The sequence below is a fragment of the Gobio gobio genome, assembly GCF_949357685.1.
Source record: "Gobio gobio genome assembly, chromosome: 18".
Classification (NCBI taxonomy): domain Eukaryota; kingdom Metazoa; phylum Chordata; class Actinopteri; order Cypriniformes; family Gobionidae; genus Gobio; species Gobio gobio.
Genome location: NC_137111.1, coordinates 8,599,691 through 8,622,386, shown reverse-complemented (window position 1 = coordinate 8,622,386; position 22,696 = coordinate 8,599,691). Strand labels below are relative to the sequence as shown.

Genomic DNA, 22,696 nt, shown 5'->3' with positions numbered 1-22,696 from the left:
CCAGAATACCCATGGCACATATCTCAAAAAATATTTTGTACTACATAGGGACCACATGTTGTTGTTTTTTTTGATCACAATAGATCACATTATTTTGTCAAAGTACCAGACCATGTGAAGCCATCACTACAGTAGAAAACATAATGCATTACCACGGTAATATCTAATACACTATCTTTCAAACGTTTAGGGTCAGTTAGATATTTTTGAAAATAAATAATACTTCTATCCAGCAAGGATTAAAGGTAACAAAAATATATATTTCAAATAAATGGGGTTCTTTTAAACTTTATATTCATCAAAGAATCTTGATGAATAGAAAAACTTTATTTTGAGTAATAATATTTCACAATATTATTGTTTTATAGCCTGGATGCCAGCCGAACTTAGCCCCGCCCACAACATTTTTACTCGGGCAGTTCGGTCTGGACTTGCTCAATAGAGAAGTAATTATGCCCGAACAGAAGCTGTTCGGACCAATGAAATTGTCAGGGCGGGCTTTAGACGATGATGGACAGATGATAAACAGTAACGTAATCATCCACGTCATCAAAGGCGCTTGGGTTGAATTTGTTCTAATCCTAAACGGAGAACTTGTTCGTATATGCATTCACCTTTACTATTTCTCTCAGAAATGATGATTGTGTTGGTAAGTACTCTGTGTATCCTTAAATTCTTTTTTTACAACACCGGCAAAGATCGTTTACACTCATCTTCTTCTTCTAACGTTAGGCTACTTATTCCAGCGTGCGTGCAGACAGGGTTGCCAAGTTTTTACAACGAAACCCGCCCAATTGCTAACGTTCCTCAAAACTAGCCAAAAACAAGCCCAATAGCCTTCCAGGGAGGTTCTCCGGGAAAAAAAGGCATTTGGGGGGTAAAATAGGTGTTATTTTGGCAGGGCTGCCTGCTAAAATTCGCATTCCTGGGTCTGTATATCACATTATTGGGGTCGCTTCAACCCGTGGACTTGGCAACACAGTGCAGTTGAGTTCTGTTGACATTTGACAACTAACGTTATGCGTCACTCCGTCGCTCTGATTGGTTGTAGGTCTATCCAATTGAGGTCTTTCCTGGTTCGGTAGAAACACGCCCCATAATCACAGCCCAACGGAGCAGAATCAGACTCATATTCTGACTAGAATTGAGTATGACGACGTCAGGCTAATTGTTTTATACTGTATTTGTTTTTTTGAGCAAACAAATGCAGCCTTGGTGAGCATAAAATATTTTTCAAAACCATTTTAATAAATTTTACAGACCCAAAACTTTTGAAGTGTATTTTTATTTTATTTTATTTCATTTAACTATTTAAAATTCAATTCAATAAGTTTATTATTTATGATGATAATTATTTTAAGTAAATAATACATAAACATGTAAAGGCTGTATGCTGTTTAAAAGTAAAGATTGTTTAAAAAAAAGATCAAGTGAAAAATAAGCAACCATCTAGGCATAATTATTTTTATTAGTAGGGACGTATTATTATTACTACATAGAGACGTAGCTAAATCTACTGTAGCCTAATATATTCTGTCAATTTCTTCACGTTAAACCAAACTTTTATTTTGACGGGTTGCCGTGAAGACCTTTGAGTGTCTGTGTTCATGATATGACAGTTTTCTCAAATGAAACGGTAAATTCTCATGAAGTGACGGATTATGCGGTCATGTCCTCATATTGTGACACACGGCAGGGACAAAGACAGCGCGTGTGTGTACGCGCGCCCGCGTGTCTGCGCCCCTCATTCACACAGAGACGTAGAACATGCAGGAGTAATATTTAATCAGTATTTTGCAGTTCAATATTCATAGACACTAGTATATATTTGGCTACAATCTGGAGCCCTGCGCTTAGATAAACACTTAAGCGTCTGAACGCAGCTGTACCGGTACTACACAAATGCTGGTATCGTCACATTTTTTACATTTCAGTACCGACTTGGTACCAAAGTACAGGTACTTGTGACATCCCTATACCACAGTACTACAAAGTACTTCCAAGAATATCATAGGCTACTTTAAAAAAACTACCAAAAAGAACCATGGATAGTACTATGTTTTTTTCTGACATATACCATGGTATTTTCCAAAGTTACATAGTTTACATAGTACCATATGATGGTACTTCCACTTGGAATTTTTTTTTACATATCCCAAAAAACTAAACAAAAAAACAATGGTAATACTACGGCAGTCTACATCACACAGTGAATGCATCAGTTATGCTTAATTGACATTTGCAACCTCCACTAAAACTGCAGGGTAAATTTAGCCACATAAATGAGTGTAAAGATAACAAGCTCTATTCTTTGTCTGCAAACCCACAGGTTAAAATTAGACAACAGGTTATTTCGGTAAGAGGCAGGGAAGTAGCCTTTCCTGGATGTGAGAGAAAATACTCAGGGTCACAATGGCCCGAGAGAGGGAGAGAGGGAGGGAGATACCGTAGGCCTGTGTGTACGCTGGTGCGTTTGGAGAGGCAGTCTGTGAACATGCATCAGTTCAGCTGCAAACCTGTGGGAAAGCTTACAGTCTTAGACAGTTTCCTGCACATGAAGTTTTATGTTAATTGGCTTTGAGAGAGGGAAGTAGTGCAAGTGTCCCTGGTGCCAAAACTCTGCGTATGTGCGCATACAAATGCAGGCTCTGTCGAATAAAATCCTCATCTGTTCGGTGGCCCATAAACAACAGTAACACACCAAGCAGACAGGAGTATTAGTGGTATTAGATGACGTGTTCACACACAGACGTGCAGTCTGGTACGTTACACTAAATTCGATAGGTAAATGAGGACAAATAAGAATGTTAATTCACTTCAATCCTGTTCACATGATTTGAAAGTGTAATAAAGGTACGAGATGACAGGTAATGTCATGCTCTCCTCAATCAAGTGTAATCATAGCTCTAATATTTAAAACTCGTATTTATAACGTCATTTTAATCAACCTGTCTTGCATGGAAAAACAATGTCATTTACTGGACTGTGAAGGGCAAGTTACACGTACTGTAGGAGACTATCTAGGGGAACATGATTTTCCTTTTAAACAAAATGAAATAAAAGTACTATGCAAGGACACTGTAATGTTCATATCGCAAAACTCCCTCCTAATTCCATTATACCCTTTACTGAAGCTGTAAAAATCAGTTCAAAAACCATCACAGTATTGCTGTCACAACCATAAGCACATTAATGACGGTCAGTTTAATTCTAAGGGTCAACAAGAGGCTAGAACCTGTCACCAAATTATGAAACCTTAACTATCATATAGTAAGAAGTAGCCTTAAGGAAAAATAAATAAAGCTACAAAGATGCAGAAGACAGCCCTTTTAAAGTCAATGTGAAATGCTGTTTCCTACTCATTTTAATTAAGGCAGCGGCTATTTGCACTAAATGTAAATAGCAAATATATTCTACATACACTAAGTGAAAATAGCAGTATTTTTGCACTAAATGTAAATAGTAGTAAGATGCTATTTATACTTATAAATAGTGTCAGATACTATTTGCATCTCAGTGTTGTTCAACATTTGATGGTATGCAATAATAGTGTAAATTATTATATTTATTAAAATTATTAAATGGATGCCAACTTTTAATCCCTCCCTACACCTACACCTATCCCTAACCCTGAACACTTTATTATTAAACACACGTTAGACACTTTATTTCCCCTTTTCGAACATTTTCTTCATTTTTATTGAAAATAAATGCCTTTCTGATCTGACATTATACCTTAAATTGTTCCATAAAAAGTATTCTCATCGCTTCATAACATTAAGGTTGAACCAATGGACTCACATGGACTATTTTAACGATTTTTTACTACCTTTCTGGACCTTGAAAGTGTTGTTTATAGCGCTGTCTATGGAGGGGTCAGAAAGCTCTCATCACTTTCATCAAAAATATCTTCATTTGTGTTCCGAAGATGAACGAAGGTCTTACAGGTTTAGAACGACATGAGGGTGAGGGAATTAATGACAGAATTGACAGTTTTGGCTGAACTTACCCTTTAAGGCAGCGGCTATTTGCACTAAATATAAATATCAACTAGATTCTATTTACACTAGGATTCTATATATATGTAAAAAAAAAAGCTGTATTTTCTTTGCAATAAGTGTAAATTGTAGTTAGATGCTATTCATACATATTAATAGTGGCAGATACTATTTACACCTCAGTGTTGTTGTACATTTGATGGTATGCAATAATAACATTAAGTAAATTATTATATTTATTACAATTATTAAATGTATGGCACCTTATTGGGGCAATAAATCCATCCCTACACACCTACACCTACCCCTACCCTAAACATTTAACTATTAAACACGTTAGACACTTTATTTACACTTTTTGAATATTTTCTTCATTTGTATTCAAATAAATGCCTTTCCGATCTGACATTTTTACTGTTGACAATTCTGTATAATCGCAATTTTGTCTAGCCCAATCAGACGTCAGTGGGCGGAGTTAGTGTAAATAGCCTCTGCCAACATAGTCTCGTGTAGCCACACCTTCAGACTGACGGCAGAAGGTCTGGACTCTTTTGCAGCTTTCATTGGCTAAGGACCGCCCAAGAGGACGTTTGACTGACATGTAACGCAACCAATCACAGTTTGTTTTGTTCCACATCATGTTTAGGGGAGTGGAAATGTAAAGTCGATGTCCCTGCAATAACAGACCGGTGTAAATTATCTATAAATTATTAAATCAAGAACGTTGTGTAAGTTTACGGCAACAATGGAGCCACGAACTTCGGCATTTACGATCCTACATCGGCATCAAAACACAGCGAATCCAACGCATTCGTTTAGCTCACCGTGATTGGTATAGACAGAGATTACAATCGAGCAGCTATTAGCTCCATTAGCTGCTATTTCAAAAATGGCGGTCACAAGTTTGTGTTGGTCTTGTTGGTCACGGTAACCCCGCCCCCAGCCCCTGACGCAAGCGGTTCTTACTTCTAGACCAGCAATGTTTTGGTGCTACTTAAGAACCACTTTTCCTGGTTCAGAGCTGGTGCTTTGGGTGTCGAAAACCAAAGAACTGATTTGAAACTAGGCTCTGGCTCCAAACTAGCACTCAAACTACCTTGGTGGAAAAGGGGTAATTGTCACAGTTGTAAACACGACGGCGTTCTTCTTCAACGAGGGGCTTTGGCATCACGGCATTTGTTTCCAGGCGGAACCGCGGAACAGAAGCAACACACACGTCTCGCGGACATCCTGTAGAATTCAACCACTCAGATGATGACTTTGAAACTCCAGAAGTGTTTCCAGAAAAGTGTGCCATATGCATTAGACGTTCAGCCAACGGTCCGTAGTCTTGACGTCTGAGGCTGAGACTACTGCCAACAAGACAGGCTATTTACACTTAGTGTAAATAGAGAGGCCGTTTAATTAATCTGATGTATCTCTGTGTGAAACAGGACATTCAAGGCAAAACTGTATACGGGTGGGACCTATCAGAAATGAATTGGATTGTGAAAAGTGGTGACTTTTGCTTGGAGACAGATGGTAAAGAGGGGAGAGGTTGAAAAGTAAGAGGGATTTGTCAAATTTGCTTTGATAAAAGATTCCAAAGCCAAATGCTTAAATGTAGGGTGACCATATTTTGATTACCGAAAACCAGGACACTCGGCCCGACAATGAGATACTCAAATGATACTCGAACTTTACTCAAAGATTCCTTGTTAATTTCAATACATTTAAAGTATGCCCAATCTGTATGGATAGAAAATTGTTATATTAAGGCCAGGACAGGACTGGGAAAACAGGACGTTTGGTCACCCTACTTAAATGAAATGTGCCAATGAGTTGCACACAATAAGAACAGGAATGTGCATAAAGGAAATAAATAGGGTCAATTTAGATTTGAAATTACATTAATGCCATAGCATAGCTCAGATAATTTGGCCTTGGAAGAATTCGATGAGAAATATTTCAGATCATATTGAAATCTTTTTATTGCATCAGTGAAAACAAACCACTTAAGTATCCTTAATGGCAAGCCAGATATTACCTGAGTACATTAAAACAGATGCCTGAAACATTACAGAGCCCTGCCAGCTGTTGGGTCTGCCTGTGAGATTCTCGCGCAAACAATGTAAGGCAGCGCACATGTATGCACACGTGTCTAAACACACACACACACACACAGTTGAAACAGACATGACGTTTCCAGACAAGTACACCCGACTGCCGAGTAAAGCGGGCTGTGTCAGTGATTAGCTGTCAGAGCGTAGGCATCCTCCTCATTGGAATTAAAGAGGTGCAATTAGGAGGAGGAGGAAGTCTCATACATCAAACTGGCTTTGAACTGAGGAGACGGCACAGAGACGGAGAAAGAGAGAGAGAGAGCTCACCAAGACTCACTTTATCGTCGTGAAACTTTCATTTTTTAGCACACACACACACTTTCCAAAACACACATTCTTACCCGGTAACCCTGCAACTAGCCATCCCTCCATAACAATACAGTCCTCTTATCTCTGTTCATATAAAAGGCAGCTTTGATCTGTCACAACAAGCTAAAAAATGAGGACTGCAACAAAAAGGCTGGTCACAAAGTCAAAAAACATGACGGGGGAATTCGAAAAAGCGTCAGAAAGAGAGAGCGGGTAAAAGTGCTCCTCAACATCACACAGAATTTTCTCATCCTCCAGCCGAGCAGCTCCCACAGAGCATCCGCGTCTGTCCCAGACTGTCTGAAAAACAGATTTGAGTAATTTTGTCCTTTAAAAATGCATGTGTTCTTATATTATTCATCTCCAGGCTGCATGCAAATTCTAAACATCGGCATGAGAAGAAGGATCTTCTCATCTGAATGAAGAGCATTGCTAAGCCCAATCAGAACCACCGACTACTCCTCTGGTATTCTACAGGAGTAATAAACCAACTTGAACCACTTGAAAAGGGTTCCCTTGAATATCGCATTTGCAATGAGATCGAGAGCAATGGTTAAAAGTCTCCAGCTTAGACCCCGGAGGTCTCTTTCCTTAGGAGAAATAGCAATAGCTACGAGAGAGGCATTTGTTGATGGTATAAAGCTGTAAAATAAATGTCTTGCTAGACTTAATATTTCCAAAACGTGTTCCATATCATATTCAAAGTCTTCATTTGAATCCTTTTTCCTTTGTTCTCTGTTGGCATTGTCCTCAAGGCATTCTTTAGGATCAAACCAGAGAATTATAAAGGCCAATCCTTCACATACCCTTTCGCGATCAACAATCATATTGTATCATATTCATTCTTTACCCTTGTAGCGGTGAAGGGAAGTCAGAGACGGAAAGTAAAAGGCTCCGGAGATGACAACACAAAATTATTTCGGCATTTTCTCAGAAGAAAAGGCCACCGAGCGTCGGCAAAGTCAAGCAGTGCATTAAAGACTAAGTGCAGCGTTGGAGAAAAGTGGCGTTTGCTGACAGAAGGTACATGTTCGGAATGGGAGCCTTTTATTTCGCTCGTGACATTTCGTTTCCGTGGTGCCCGAGGGAGGCAGCTGTTCTATTGGAGCTCGGCGGAGCAGAGAAGCTGGATAGATTTCTGAACGGCCATGGAGTCGGCATCTTTACTCTATCCCTATATTTACTCAGGGATTACTCTGTCATTCCTGGGACGGGAGAGAGAGAGGTAGCAAAGAGAGGGACAAGGTGATTTGGGTATAAATAAGTGGGTCCACACAGAATCTGGGCCCCCAAAACTCGCAAGAACATCTGCCGTTCATAAAAGGGAACAAATATGTCTCTTGCATGTTCATTTATTAAAAGTGGTGTGTGTAATTTCAGGGGCACTAGTATCACCAAACACATTCCTCCCATCTGCCATTAATAATAATCTGGGTCCTACTTTATATTAGGTGGCCTTAACTACCATGAGCTTACATCAAAAAATAAGAACAATGTACTTATTGTGTTCATATTGTATTGCAAAACACATTTGTTGATATTGAGGTGGGATACGGATAAAGTTAGGGACAGGTGTGGTGGTATGGGTAAGTTTAAGGGTAAAGTTAGGGACAGGTGTGGTGGTATGGGTAAGTTTAAGGGAAAAGTTAGGGGCAAGTGTGGTGGTATGGGTAAGTTTAAGGGTAAAGTTAGGGGCAAGTGTGGTGGTATGGGTAAGTTTAAGGGTAAAGTTAGAGACAGGTGTGGTGGGATGGGTAAGTTTAAGGGTAAAGTTAGGGACAGGTGTGGTGGTATGGGTAAGTTTAAGGGAAAAGTTAGGGGCAAGTGTGGTGGTATGGGTAAGTTTAAGGGTAAAGTTAGAGACAGGTGTGGTGGGATGGGTAAGTTTAAGGGTAGGGTTAGGTGTAAGGGAAGGGTCAACAGTGTAATTATAAATGTAAAGTACAGAAATTAATTACAGATGTAATTACATGCAGGTATTTTTTTTAAATGTAAGTACAATGTAAAAACATGTATGTACACAATAAGTGCATTGTATCAAATGATTAATTCAAATGTTAGTACATAGTAGTTAAGGCCATCTAATATAAAGTGGGTCCAAAATTTGTATCGTATCAGCGCTTCATCTAGCTCGGTCCTACCAGACTCTCGTACATTTCATTTGTAATGTACAGAGAGTCTGGCCACTCTCCATTGACAAGTGTTTACTTCCTTGAGGGCGGGTACTCTGTTGAAGTTTAAAACTATTGGATCTGCCCAGAGCCACTCTGGATCTGCCATAACCAATCGCTAACGTTTGGTCGTGACGTGTGTCATGCGCCGTTCGCCTTTTTTTCTCACATGGAAGTCCGTAAAAATAACTGTGCAGATTGTGCACGCCACCTCAGTGATAAAACCTCATGCCTTCAGATTGTGATTTATTCACGGTGGAAGGGAGAGTTTTGTGTTCGGGAACACACTGCTCACATGGTCCATAACATACTGTAAAAAAATATCATCTGCTTGGTATGATAAGAATAAATGCTGCTGTAAATAACGGCCCAATTCAAATGTTTACGTGCTTTTCTTCCTTTTATTTTTTGAGTGTGATTAAATATATTGCTCTTGAAAATACTTGCCAGCATTTAAAGAAATACAAGTCTAGAAATGCATCCAAATTACAGCGAAGCGCGGCCGTACGGTGCTCTGCAGGGGTCAAAATTACCACACAACCTTGGTGTTTGTCTAAAACAGTAGGTAATTCGGCCGGGGAATTTTATGCTGGTGGTGGGAGACGGACGGCAATAAAATCACTGACTAGCCCCTGTAAATGATGACAATGGGTGAGTCTCATTCAGCTCCCTAGTTCAGTAGTCAGGGCACTGATCAGGACATAAGTCAATGGGCTGACTCCCTGATCAGTGCCCTGACTACTGAGCTAGGGGGCTGATTGACGCACCCAATGCCTTACGACCGCACGTGAAACAATTAACTTACTGGGGCTTCAGCCAACTCCTTCAGCACTAACGGAGCGAGCTGGAAAATCAAACTTTTCCCGGGACACAACATCATGGCCTCCAAAAACCTCAGCAAAGATTGTTCTTGCTCCGGCTTTAACTTCTGGATATTCGGCAGCGGTGCCACAACGGAATGAATGGCTTCGCTCGCATCTTTCTCTGCCGCCATTACTGAACTACAACTCAAATTAGCGCACCACATCAACGTTATCGTTCTCAGCCACTCCCTCTGTTCGCTGATTGGACCGGTAAAAACTTGTTCGGAGAAAACCTAAGACTATACAGCAGTCCCAGACAGAGTACTGAAGGAAAATGAAAATTGAGCGGAAGCACGTAGGAGGGCGTGGCCAGGATACGCTTCATCCAGACAGATCTGGCATTTTGGGAGCCTAAAACCGTGGATAAATCTGAACTGAACGTTTTCGTGTGTACAGCCAATCCGTATATTTTGTAAAACGATGATGTCATCACACCACGTCTCGCGCATGACCCAAGTCGGCTTCTCTGTTTTTAGTGCATCTCTGTGGCAGAATTACAGCGCCACATACTGGTCTGGCATGTATATTACATCATTTTGAGTCGGTTTCAGTGGTTTCGTGTGTACGCAGATATTTCTTGAGATGAGGAGATTGGATATGGAAAGCTCTTGCTTCATGTGGATGTGGCCAAAGAGTGCTGTTTAATACACAAGGCATTGGCTGTGTCAGTCTTACTCTGTGTGGCTGGCCAGGATGTGCAAACAAACAAAAACTTACAATGGCATTTTTGTTGAACGTTTAACCCATTTAAATCAATTCGGTGTACTTCCAAATTTTTCCCCTCCAAATCATTCCAAGAAGTGAAAAAGTCTGCAGATTCCAACTGGTCACATGAATGAGCGAGTTTGTCATTTAAAGTAGCTGAAAATCTGAAAGCAGGGGAAGTGGGTGGATGATTTGAGCCCCTCTGTAGTACAGTCACATGACCCGGTGCTCTCCTTTGAGGATGGGGCCTCTCAAACAGTTGCCAAGGTAATGCACTCTCTGCCCCGTGAACCCCAACTAGCCTTTATTCCCAGTGCAACCAAACTGTACCAACACTAGCTCGGAAACAAAGTGTTACTCAATAACATCATGAGAGAGTGAGGGAGGGACACACAGAGAGATAACAGACCAGAATGAGAGGGAGAGAAAAGATGCTGGACTCTCTCAGAGGAGAGAGAGAGAGGAGGGGAAGGGGAGAGAGCCCCACTGGGAGCATTATCCAACCCTGTAGGGCCAAAGAGCCCCGCTCAGGATTTCCACACTCCAGTTGTAAACAAAGAGCCTTTTGATGCTCTCTCAGCCTCAAAGACATGGATGACTACTCAATCATGTGACCACAGAGCAGTCCCTGCCGTTCACACGTACACCGTAGCCACACACAGAGTTGCACCCGTCGACATATACAAAGTCACATTACTGATGGAAAGGAGACCTTTGGATAAAAGGAAGCAGTAAGCGCACCTGCAGAGACAAAGATATGCAAAAATGTGCAGTCATTTCGCGAGATCCGAATGTGCATCCACAAATGAATACAACATGTCTTATTTAGAGCAAAAAAGATTTGCCGGCAAACACACACACACTCATTTCTGCAAAGAGAGACATGGGTTCTATTCATCCTCTCTCTCTCTCTCTCTCTCTCTCTCTCTCTCTCTCTCTCTCTCTCTCTCTCTCTCTCTCTCTCTCTCTCTCTCTCTTTCACCAGTGCTGAGCACTCAGAGAAACAGCGAGAGGCAGAAAAACATGTCATGCAAGAGGGAGCCTATTGTGCCATGAAGGGAACAGATGGAACCTCCCACAAACCACTGGGCCCTTCATTCTCCTGCCTTCCTAAAAAAAAACACAGTCACAAACAGCAACATTGGCTCTGCTCACCCATAAAGCGCTTTTGCTTCTACATCCACTCAGGAATTCTTACAAAGATGTGAAGGTGTCCATGTGCAATCTTGCAGGCAGAGATTCGTTTATGTGTGACTAACGCTCACTGAGCACGTCATGGGAATCCCCAAACAGAACTTGTGCGTACCTCGCCTAGATATCAGCTCTTAAACGCTTCTCCCAGCAGTGGCTCTGTGTCTGTGGGGCTCACAATCCCATCGTGAGCATGTGCCAGCGGGTGATTTAGTCGAGAAGTGTTTGAGAATCTCAAAACATTGGTATGTGGATATGTGTGAAGGAGAAAGAACAGGCAAGGGACAAGATCTAAAAAGTCCAATGACTAGATTTTTACATGTTTTACAACAAGTGGTGTTTGCTTGTAAAAAAGCTGCTGGCATGATGCAAGGATGTTGTGGGCGTTTCTAAAATTCTAGGTAGCTGACTAGTTTCTGGTTGATTTATAGGTTGCTTACTGGTAATGTCAGTAGAGTCCACCCTGTCTCTACAATAGTCTGCGTGAAGCATAAATAAGTGCCTTCTGTGTGAACGCAAACATGTCCTGGGACTGATTCCGGGATCGATCCCGGGATAGGGACCTAGTAATATTTAGGCTTGGGTACCGAACTCTGTACTTTTAAGGGCACCTTCCGAATTACGTCGGTACTACTGAGAACCGATTCACAATAAATCAATCGGTGCCAAATGTCGGTACCTGAGAACGCATCTTGAGATATAGACTAGTGTCTATGAATATTAAACTGCAAAAGGACTATTTTGATACGAATCCTGCGTGTCCCTGTGTGAATGAATGCCACAGACAAGTGGTTTAATTTACCACTCACACACACACTGAATCGCACATGATGGTCGCATTTTTCCATCTCTGCCATCTCATACGAGGACAGATGTCACATGTCTTTACAGGATGTGTGTGAATGCACACACAGATTTCAGAAAATCACTGGCAGTGTGAATGAACCAAAATCAAATGATCCCTGGACAAATCCCAGGACACATTATCAGTGTATTTTCCGGAATCTCTGTGTAAAAGGGAATTTCACCCACTGTATCTAAGGAAAGTAATAGCACACCTCTCTACAACAAGTCACATGATTTGAGATATTTGTCATGTCCGAAGTTTGGGATGGATTACAAACCAAAGTTTATTACTTAGAGATAGGGGTTTGTTTAAATCTGTGACTCTTAACTTTTTCCCTGCCAGTATTTTAAAAAAAAGTTGCCAGCCACCGCCAGGGTTTTTGGTCATTTTCACAAAAATGTAATGGCCCATAGAATATTTTGTTGCATGAATATCTGACCATGCCATATATCAAAAGAAGGAGCAGACCCTCTGTTTTTAAACCGTTTTATTCAAGCTCCATGCATTCCTTTTTTATCAACACTTAAAGGTACACTGTGTAACTATTTTAGTTTATTCTTAGCTAAAACACGTAGTTCTTTCAAAAATATATGTGCTCATTAATGTATATTTACTTCTTTCAAGTAATAAAGTATTCTCGTAAGTTTATAATATGCCATTGAAAATACATACGGGTGAGGGGTTCGAATGCCGGTCGCCATGTTGCCCCTCCATCTTGAAAGTACATTAGCCAAAGAGGGACATACCCGTAAATTCAAGCTTCGCCTTTCGCGTTTTAACACTCGATGGCACCGTGTCGAATGTGGACGAGGTCGAACTGGAAGCCATGTTAATCTTGGACTAAATCGGCCACCGTAGGAGTTAAAACGAAATCGGAATTGAGAGGAACAGAAACTAATATTCACTGGATGGTCATATACCTTTTCACCGCTAGATGGGGGAAAATATCACACAGTGTAGCTTTAAATATGGGTAAGTTTCATAAAAAAGCAACATTTTGAACAAAAACCTGGAAAATCACGTTTTTGTCAAAGACTACATCTAGAGCAGATTCAGAACGATGATCAAACACAGATGGAGTAGATCGAGTCCATCAACACCCCAAAGCTTCACAGTCCTATAGCTCATCAACATTTCATTCAGTAACATTAGGCAACTTTCATTTATATGATGTTTAATGTTGATGATCACCTTATATGCATCTGCTTACATACGATCGCTTGTTTTTTTGCATCTTCCTCACCTGTGTTTTGATCAGGAGATCCTGAACTCATTCAGAAGATGCGTTATAGTGCCCCCTAGTGAATAACAGTGAAAACACGGAAACCTGGAAAATTCTGCGTTTGGCGAGGAAACGTTTTCTCACAAATAATGGAAAATTCAGTGTTTGGCGGGGAAAGAGTTAACTAGGGGTGTCCAGTCCTGCCACATTCCTGTAGAGTTGAACTCTAATTAAACACAACTGAACCAGCGAATCAATATCTCCAGGATTACTGGAAGCTTCCAGTTAGGTGTTCTGGGGCAAGTTGGAGCTAAACTGTGGGAAGGTGGCTGTCCAGGAGCAGGATTGGACACCCCTAAACAATAAGCAACAGTAATAGTGATGGTTGTGTTAGCGACCACCAAGAAACACTCAAAAATCAGACACCCATAAAAACTTAAAGATCAAAATCATTGGGATTCAGGTACGAGCCGGAACTACAGTGCCTAAGAAGGATGTTTTGACTGACAGGGTGCACTAATCTGAACCGTGCTGGGTAGAGAGGGGGTTGAGGTACTTCGGCCCCCGCTGGCCCTTACTGTTTACTTAACTTCCCCTCTTCTCCAACACCACTGCTGGCACAGCTGGACAACCACATGGGCCAAAAAGGGGAGGTGTTTGTGTGTGTGTGTATTGTGTGGTAGTAGTCCCTCCACACCCAATTTCAAATTTCACTTTATCTCCAGCCCTGACAATTAGAGCTGCCTCTATCTGTCGTGGCTTCAGGCTGGGAGCCACGGAGGGGCGGCTGACAGACAGGACTTTAATTAAAGTAGTCCCTTCAGCAATGACCATTTAGGCCTAGCTACCACTAACACAGGGTGGGGAAACAGAGTGAGAGCGTTGAGAGCTATAACAGATAGCAGCAAGCGCTTCACCTCACCACAGGTTTAGATGCTGCCTACCGGCTTATGTGCTAAATAAAGGCCCTAAAATGCTTTCTGAAATTAGCTTTCTCCAGGGTGTGCATGTAATTTGCCGTTAAAAGTTGTGTGTCTTAGTTCAGATTAGCATAGCTGGAAATACTCACAGTGAAGTGACACGAGACATCTTTTTTTTTCTTCCAGGAATATGAATTATCTGTGACATGTAGGAGGTTAAGAGCTTCAGTTTGAGTAGAATATATTTTTAGGAATTTCCAATTTGTACATGTTTACGTTTAAGATCACTCCCTCATGCAGATTCCTTGAACTCCCTTCCTGGATATGAAAGTAACTATAACCTAGCCATTTACAGCTGACCAAATAGACAATGTTAAGCTGTAATGTTAAGTTCTCTGCTCAAAGGCACAATGGTGACCAGTTGCTGCCTCAGTGTCCCTCCCCAGAATCTTGGGAACAAGTAGTGTTTTGGCTATGAGCTCATATACTCTGCTCCTCCTTCAAACAACCATAACTACAAAGAGAAATATTAATCTCCTTTTGCATCTCACACCATTGGGAAAAGACACAATTTCTGTGGTTAAAAAACATAAAAGGAGGACTTCACTCATGTCATTCCAAGCTTTTTATACGTTTTTGCCGTTTATTTTTGTAGGATACGGGAGTTGAGTCAGGAAATTGATGCAAGATTACAACCATTACTAAACCATTACTATCTAGGATAGAATCTTGACCCAAGTCAGACTCAAACCAGGGTCCCCATTAGCCAACAGCTCTGATGCATCATTCTGCAAAAACCACACAACAATGGAAGTTTAGCAGAATGTTGACACGGCCCTTTTCAATGAACTGAGAGTGAATGGTGACCAAGGGCTGTCAAGCATCAAAATTTCAATGCTATGCTTCCTCTGAAGTCATACAATAGCTTCAAATGGGAAAAAAAGAGACATTTTCACTGATCATCTTCTCACTGCATCTGAGGCCTTGTTTATACCTGGTATTAAGATGCATTTTGGTCGATCGGATCACAAGTGGATGACGCTAAAAAAGGTGTAAACAGGGTTGTGGCAAGCAGGACAAGGTCGAGAGCAGTGCGAGTCGATCACCCGCGCGCCACACCGGTCTTGAGTTTCTCATGGAGGTCCCACCTCCTTCTTCCCATAACAACTAACCTTGTTACACCGGTGCCGAAACCTGCCGAACGTTTCAACAACTTTAATCTACCCAGAGGTAGTGGAAAACACATTTGACCGGATTGCTTTCATTGTGTAGACGCTCATGTGGTCAAATGTGTTCAAACAGGCGCAAAAGACGGGTACTCTCTGCCTACTGACCTAATGCTTAAACATTATGGGATGTGTACAAGCCAGACGGGGTTTAAACTTTGTCGGCTGAAGACCCAAATTTGCTTTGAAGATAAAAACCTATCAAGCACAATGTTCTCTCACCACTCCTGATTTCTAGCGTTCGGCTGGTCTTGCGGCTATCAGAACAGGCACAAGCTGATGCTCTGTGCGTTTTTCCGTTGTCTCCGGTCGCGTTCATATGTAAATTGTGTGAGCTCATTTCATTGAAAGATCTGAAAAAGCCCATAGATTTATACGCCCATAGACCCTCCCTCGAAGAAATCAGGACAGAAGTGGTTGAAAGTGGACAAAAGAGACTAAAACACCAGGTGTAAACAGGAATGTGTCTCCCTCGAATACCAGGTGTAAACAGGGCCTGATTCACATTCACTTATGGTATATTCAGATATGGTCATTCAAGATGTATTATGTCAAGCCAAGATTTTCCTCACACAAAGCTATTGTATGACTTCAGAAAGACTTGGGATAATGTGCTCATGTTATTTGGACAACAGTTATGGTACTTTTCCAGCTTGACAGCCTCTAGTCACGATTCACTTTCATTGTATGGAAAAGAGCAGAATGTTACCACTGGAAAATATGCAAATGAGCTTTCCTTCCTGCATTTGAGAGACAGAGGAGCTCAGGGGAGTCTGGTGAGACCTTGCCTCAGTCAGCACAATCAGATGCAATTGTGAAGTGAAGGCTTTTATATATTTGTCACAAAGCCATTGATGATAATTGCTTTTGACTGTGTTAGCAGTATCCTGCTGGTCATTGGCGTCCTGCGTGCACCACACCAACTGCTGCCACTACTGCCAGTGCTGCTGATTATGATGATGAGAGCACCGGTGGTGATGTAGATAATGATGATGATTTAAAATAGATGACTCTGAGGAGCCTCGGTTTAATGTGCCTCGGTTTGCTAGCTTTCCCCGGAAGGTAGACCACGAGTCCAGCAAGTGACCCCCTGACATGCATTATGATGTGACTGCATTCACCTGATATATATATATATATATATATATATATATATATATATATATATATATATATATATATATATATATATATATATATATATATATATATATATATATCCTGTAGAAAAAGGACATTTCCTACAAACACCAGCGGTGAACAGCTAACCCCACCCACATGTGGAGAAGCAGAGCGCACAGCTCAAATGCCACAAGATGCGATCAATCAGTATGTAAATTTCACCAGGGATTATAAAGATCTTTACAGAAGTTGGAGCAGAACACTAGTGGCTGTTATCTTAGCGCAAACAGAAAGGAAAAAAAATCCCTCCCTCCATAGTTGACTGAGAAAAGTCCCTGTAGACAAACACAGAGGTGTTAATGGATTTTGGTCGGTAGACATGGTCGGCCATCATACACAGCGGTAGCGGGGCTGGGGTTGATAAGGAAGGGGCGGCCTCTCTGTGGGCCGTCTGACACACAATGGAATTGCTCTTAGATGGACGATCGGGTTAAATGTAATGCCGACGTCGCAGTAGTAGCTGTGGTCTCTGTCCACTCTAAGTCCCAAAGAGTAGGTCCACTGATTGGGGAGGTGTGACTGTTCACACTGAGCTTATTGAAGGTGCTGGCAGTCGCCATGACAGCCAACTGAAGCAATAACATATAATCTTTCCTCCGGTGGCGGCATAATATTCTGTTCTTTCTGTAAACTGACATGAAAGTCTTCAACTGTCACTCATCACATTTTAAGACCACTGTGATTGACAAAACATCTGAAAACAAAAATGGCTTAAAATAAAAACTCCAGTCCAGTAAACCACTTTGGTGATAACTAAAGTTTTTATGAGCTTGGGATTAATAGTTGATGGAGCAAGAAGGGGAATGGGATCAGGACGTGACCCAGGGTGTGAGCCAGTAGCTCTTGTTTTAATACTGCAAAGGAAGCCACATAAGCAATCTTCACAGAAATGTGTGATGCGGCATACATGTATGTACACACGAAGGACAAGAGCAAGAAACAATCAATCACACACTAGAAAATCTTAGGTCTACTGACTGTTTCCACGGCCACTAGTTTTTACAAACTTTCATGCATTATGTCACTTGGCCCAGTCTCATGGTTAGGGGTGAAGTCTGATAACTATTTAATGATAGAGATGTCCCGATCAGGTTTTTTTGCCCTCAAGTCCGAGTCCGAGTTATTTGATTTTGAGTATCTACTGATACCGAGTCCCGATCCGATACTTCTATAATACATAAAAAAAGAATAAAGAAGAGCGAAAAAAAAGATCCAGGATGTTCCTTATTTTTTTATTTAATTCACCTTATTTAACCAATAGCGTCTCTGCAACAAAGTGATGCTGCAACAAAGTGTCATGCCGCACGCGTTGCTGTTTCTGTGTGGAGTCAAAATGGTCTAACTCTGTGCCACCGCATAACTATAGATGTGTTAAAAAAATTATGAGAATATATATACATATATATCCGAGTCCTGATCAGGAGGTAACGTCCGATTCCGATCAAGTCTGAAACCACGTGATCGGGCCCGATTTTCAATCACGTGATCGGATCTGGACATCCCTATTTAATGAGGAACTATGGTTTCTATAAGATACATTTTGTTACAATGCAACATGAACAGAGTAAGCAGTGAGCATCTGAATCCTGAGCAGTTGTGTTCTTCATTAAAGTCTCATGGCTAATGAAATGACTGAGGTAGGACTCACTGGTCATGCAATAGTTGTTAACAGACGCGCAGAGCATGCACTTACTTCCTCAACACATGATTTCTCATTTAAGGTCATATGACATTCTATGTGCAATGAAAGTTTCTGGAATCTTTGCGCTCGATATATACTGTGTATTATCAGGTATATTAGTGCTTATTTGCCATCACAGTATGCTGTCTATATATGCCTAGTTTAGACTGCCCGATTTTGACTCGCTGACAGGTTTTGCAAAATCGCCGACAAATGCCTAAAAAATCATAGGCAAATCGGTGCTCGTGCACGTGAGTGACAATCACTCAGTGTCAATGATCAAAGACGTGATCAGAGAGAATCTCAGGTGAGTCGCCGACGCCCGCGAGATATTTGCTAAATATCTGGACCTGTCGGCGATTAAAACTCCTGCTGTGTGAAATGAGTTCTGACTGAAAAATGCATCGGCGATGACCTACAGCCAATGAGAGAGCAAGATACATGGCAGCGGGAGGTTCGGGGAGGAGTTATAGACCATAATATTACTATTTTAATACATATATGTACAGTTATATCAAACAGAAACAAAGCACAAACATTTGCTTGATCAGCCGCAACAGTAGCACATGGCAATTGTTATTTACTTACCTCAAACTCTCTTTGCAGAACACAATCATTGCTCCCTGTGTCTCCCCAACCATTTCCTCCACCATAATCTTTTTTATTTTTCTCCCTTTTGCTGCAAATCAGCGCACAGACAATTTGGACCCCAAGTTTCTGCACTGCAGTCTATATTTTTAATAACAATTCCAGTCTCGTGCAAGAACTCCAGTCTGATGCACGTGTGATCTCGCGTTGTTTCCTTCTCACTTCTCGCGTGTGCTTTGTTGTGAAACGTAATTTGCGGACGGGACAGAGCTGTCGCCGATTATTCCTCTTGTACAGTCATACAGTGTGAAACCCCCTGTAGCCGATCCATCGTGCAGTGTGAACACAGCAGCAACTGAATGCTGGCCCAGATAGTCATGCAGTGTGAAAAGAGGAGTGACCCTACGAGTTTGAAAATCACGCAGTCTGAACTAGGCATGATTGACATGCAATGCTCTACCAAGGCTCGGAATTGTGACCATTTTGGTTACATATGCTCCCAAGATGCACCGATCAACGAGCCATAAATCCAAACCAGATGGTTTTTGCTCCAAACACACAATCTGCAATTGGTTTTTAGTTTTATTTTCTAATCTCTGTTCCCCCAAATGTTATCCGTGTGAAAATACTGTGAAGTCTTAGCCTAGAAATCTAGACGCACCCTAATAGCAGAAAATGTATTTTGCCGCGAGTGTAGTCTAGCAACTCTCGGTAGACCTGAGAGCAGGAAAAACCAAACTCTGGTCAGGCCAATCACAGCGTGTGTAGAGTCGGTGGGCGGGCTTAACATAAGGACGGCACGTCACAGCAGAGTTGCAGAGGTTCTGCGTGCTACTCGTAAACAAAGAAGCTGACGAACAGCGGTCTTTTGAATCAGCTTTGGCCGAGACTCTGGAAGACTTGGAGTTAAGCTTTTCTTTGAGAAAAGAACAAAGAACGGCACTGAAGTCATTCTTAAGAAAAGAAGATATGTTCGAAGTTTTACCGACCGGATACGGAGAAAGTCTATCAACTAACGTTAGCTCGGCTTCACCTTCTTCTTTGCTTTGGTTGGTTGAGGCACTATCCAATTGCGTGCAGAGGGAATTTGAAAGACAACCGTTTATCCCGCCTCTCGGATTGAGCCCTGTCAATGGTGAGTTTCCAGACCCAACATCTTGATGTGGGTCTGGCTTGTCAGGCTAGTGAAGTCTGTGAATAGGACGTTAAAAGGCCAGAGACGGGACACGCTGAAGACATACACAAAGAAGGGAACAGAGACGCGCCAGAAAAGAGCCTGTCCCAAATGGCACACTTCATATGGACTTTCGGTCTTGTGAACTCACAATGGCTGCCGTGTGCACGTGTCCGTTAAGTCCATGAGACCGTAGGTTGTCTCATTTGTCCTTTTAGGTTTCAGAAGGGTGCTCGCGAGCCCCCATTGTGGTCGATATGCACCCTTGATGCAAACTTTTGCCGAGCCCGCACTAACACGAGCTCCACATCAGACTTCTTCCTGACAGTCAAAGCGGCGTTACATCACAAAAGTGTGGACTCGTAGGAAGACTGCAAGGGTTTAGGGTGCCATTTGGGACAGGGCCAGAGAAAATACTCTACCAGGCACAACAAGCTCACTGTTCATGGTACTTGAACTATAGGAAGAAAAATATTGAATTGGGGTTGGGGTTTATATGAATGAATCTCAGGAGAAAAGTTTCACTGGCATTTTCTTTTTCTCTTATCGCTGTATTAAGTAGTGTTTATAAGCGCAGCTGCTTTGTGTACAGCGTTACCCAAAGAAACCGCTGCTGTTACATAAGCGCCACCTACTCTCAGAGAGTGAATTTGCATTTTCATTCAATCTGTGTACTGTTTTTTTTGCGGAGGTGTCTTATGTAGCATAATTTCACGAATCTAAAGTCAGAGCATTCTGTTTTTACTTTAAATCCTATAATTAAATCTACTTTAAACAAAAAACAACTGCTCATGCTGCTCATGTGTGTAGCATCTTTGTTTGGATCGTAATTAAAAATGCAGTAGGGCCTCTAATTTCAAATGGCTATAGATGTTTTTTTTGTTTTTTTTAAAGCGCAACCTGAAGCAGAATCGGCCTATTTGCTTGTAAAAAAAAAACGTCCACAAAAAAAATCCATGATAAGTACTGTTGTCATTTCCCTAAAAAAAAATGTGGTGTTGTCTTATATATAAACGAAATCTGTTTATAATATATATAATATATATATATATATATTAGTTGTGGTGGGTGCTCCTAAATTTTTGCAGGTGCTCCTCGCTTTTTGAAGTTGGGAGTGCTCTTAATTAAATAAAATAATTTCGAGCCCTGTCTACATAATGATCATTCACACACATCACACAAATACTAACATAACACGCATGAAAAATTAACTTCCGTAAACGTGCCTTTAGAATATCGCTAAGCTAACAATTCAATACAATAAGTACAAAAAAAAAAATTTGATAACACACATAAATTGTGGGTGAAGCAATCCAGTTCAATTAGACCAAACTCTCTATTTTAGGCACTGAATTAAATACAAGTATATTTATAATTCAAAATTTCTCTAAAATGTCAAACTTTGGCTGCCTACTCTTTGAAACAGCTTTTGGGTGTCCGTGTATGATGCCTTAAAATGCTGCTTATCTAGGCGGGTTTTAAAACAGAGCTCCAACTGCCTCACTGACATTTCCAGAATACAGTTCTTCCCTAAAATACCTTAATTTATGCCCATACAGGCTGACTTGACCCTGTTCTTCCAACCCTTTCATATAGAGTTAAATGACAATGATGCAACGGTTCGCTCTTGGAGAATGTTTCAAGTGACTGACTACTCAACCACACCGGCCCTGCACAGCACTTCCCGTTTTTCAGGAGAGCGTTTGGAAAATGTTTCACTTCCCACTCATCAAGTGACACCAAAAAGAAAGGAAACGAAAGAGGAAGCTTTTCTACGTTTTAAAGGCTGATTCACACATTCTAATGTGCTCTGAGTAGATGACATTACTCTTCCTAATAAAAGAGCATTACTAATACACAAATGTTCATAATACAAGAACACAGATTTTCTTACGATCTCCATCAAAACCAGCAGATGTAAAGCATATCAAGCAAATCTAATCAGTGTCAAATATTACTACTTATGTATTCAAGCAGTTGTGTTATATGTTTGAGAGTGTATTACCTGTTACAAATACTGGATTATTCAGATTCTGGTTCATATTTTCTTTTCTGTTGTACATATGAATTATAGGTATGCCTTTATAATAAATTCCAAATATATTGTGTTTATATATAATGTTTGGTCGATAAAAACAGAGTGAAGTGTAGATGATTGTTGCATGATGTCACAATTATTCATTTCAAATATGAATTATGTGAATTGAAACAGCATTATTTGCTGAGTGAATCTGTCTGGAACGTTTCTGTTTTGGTGTCCAGTAAAGCAATCAGTGATAATTGTTTTTAAAGGGCAAGTGCTGGTGATTAAATGATATTTGCACTTAGAGAGTTGCATATGGTATAGTGCATGAAAGCCTGCCAATTATAGGAGTATTTAAACATTGCGGTGAAACACACTATAAAGTCGCCCACGCACACACAGGTTGTGAACAGTGTACAGGTGTTTGGAGGGACTCATTTATCGTGTGAAAATGGTTTGAAAGCCCAAACAAAGCTTGTGGCACGCAACCTCAG

The 22,696-nt window shown here is 41.1% G+C and overlaps 1 protein-coding gene across 4 annotated transcripts in view; it reads right to left on the bottom strand.

The window, feature by feature from the left end:
* The window catches only part of qkib (QKI, KH domain containing, RNA binding b), a 154,964-nt gene that overhangs the window by 21,800 nt on the left and 110,468 nt on the right, over positions 1 to 22,696 (bottom strand). The window lies entirely within an intron of this gene.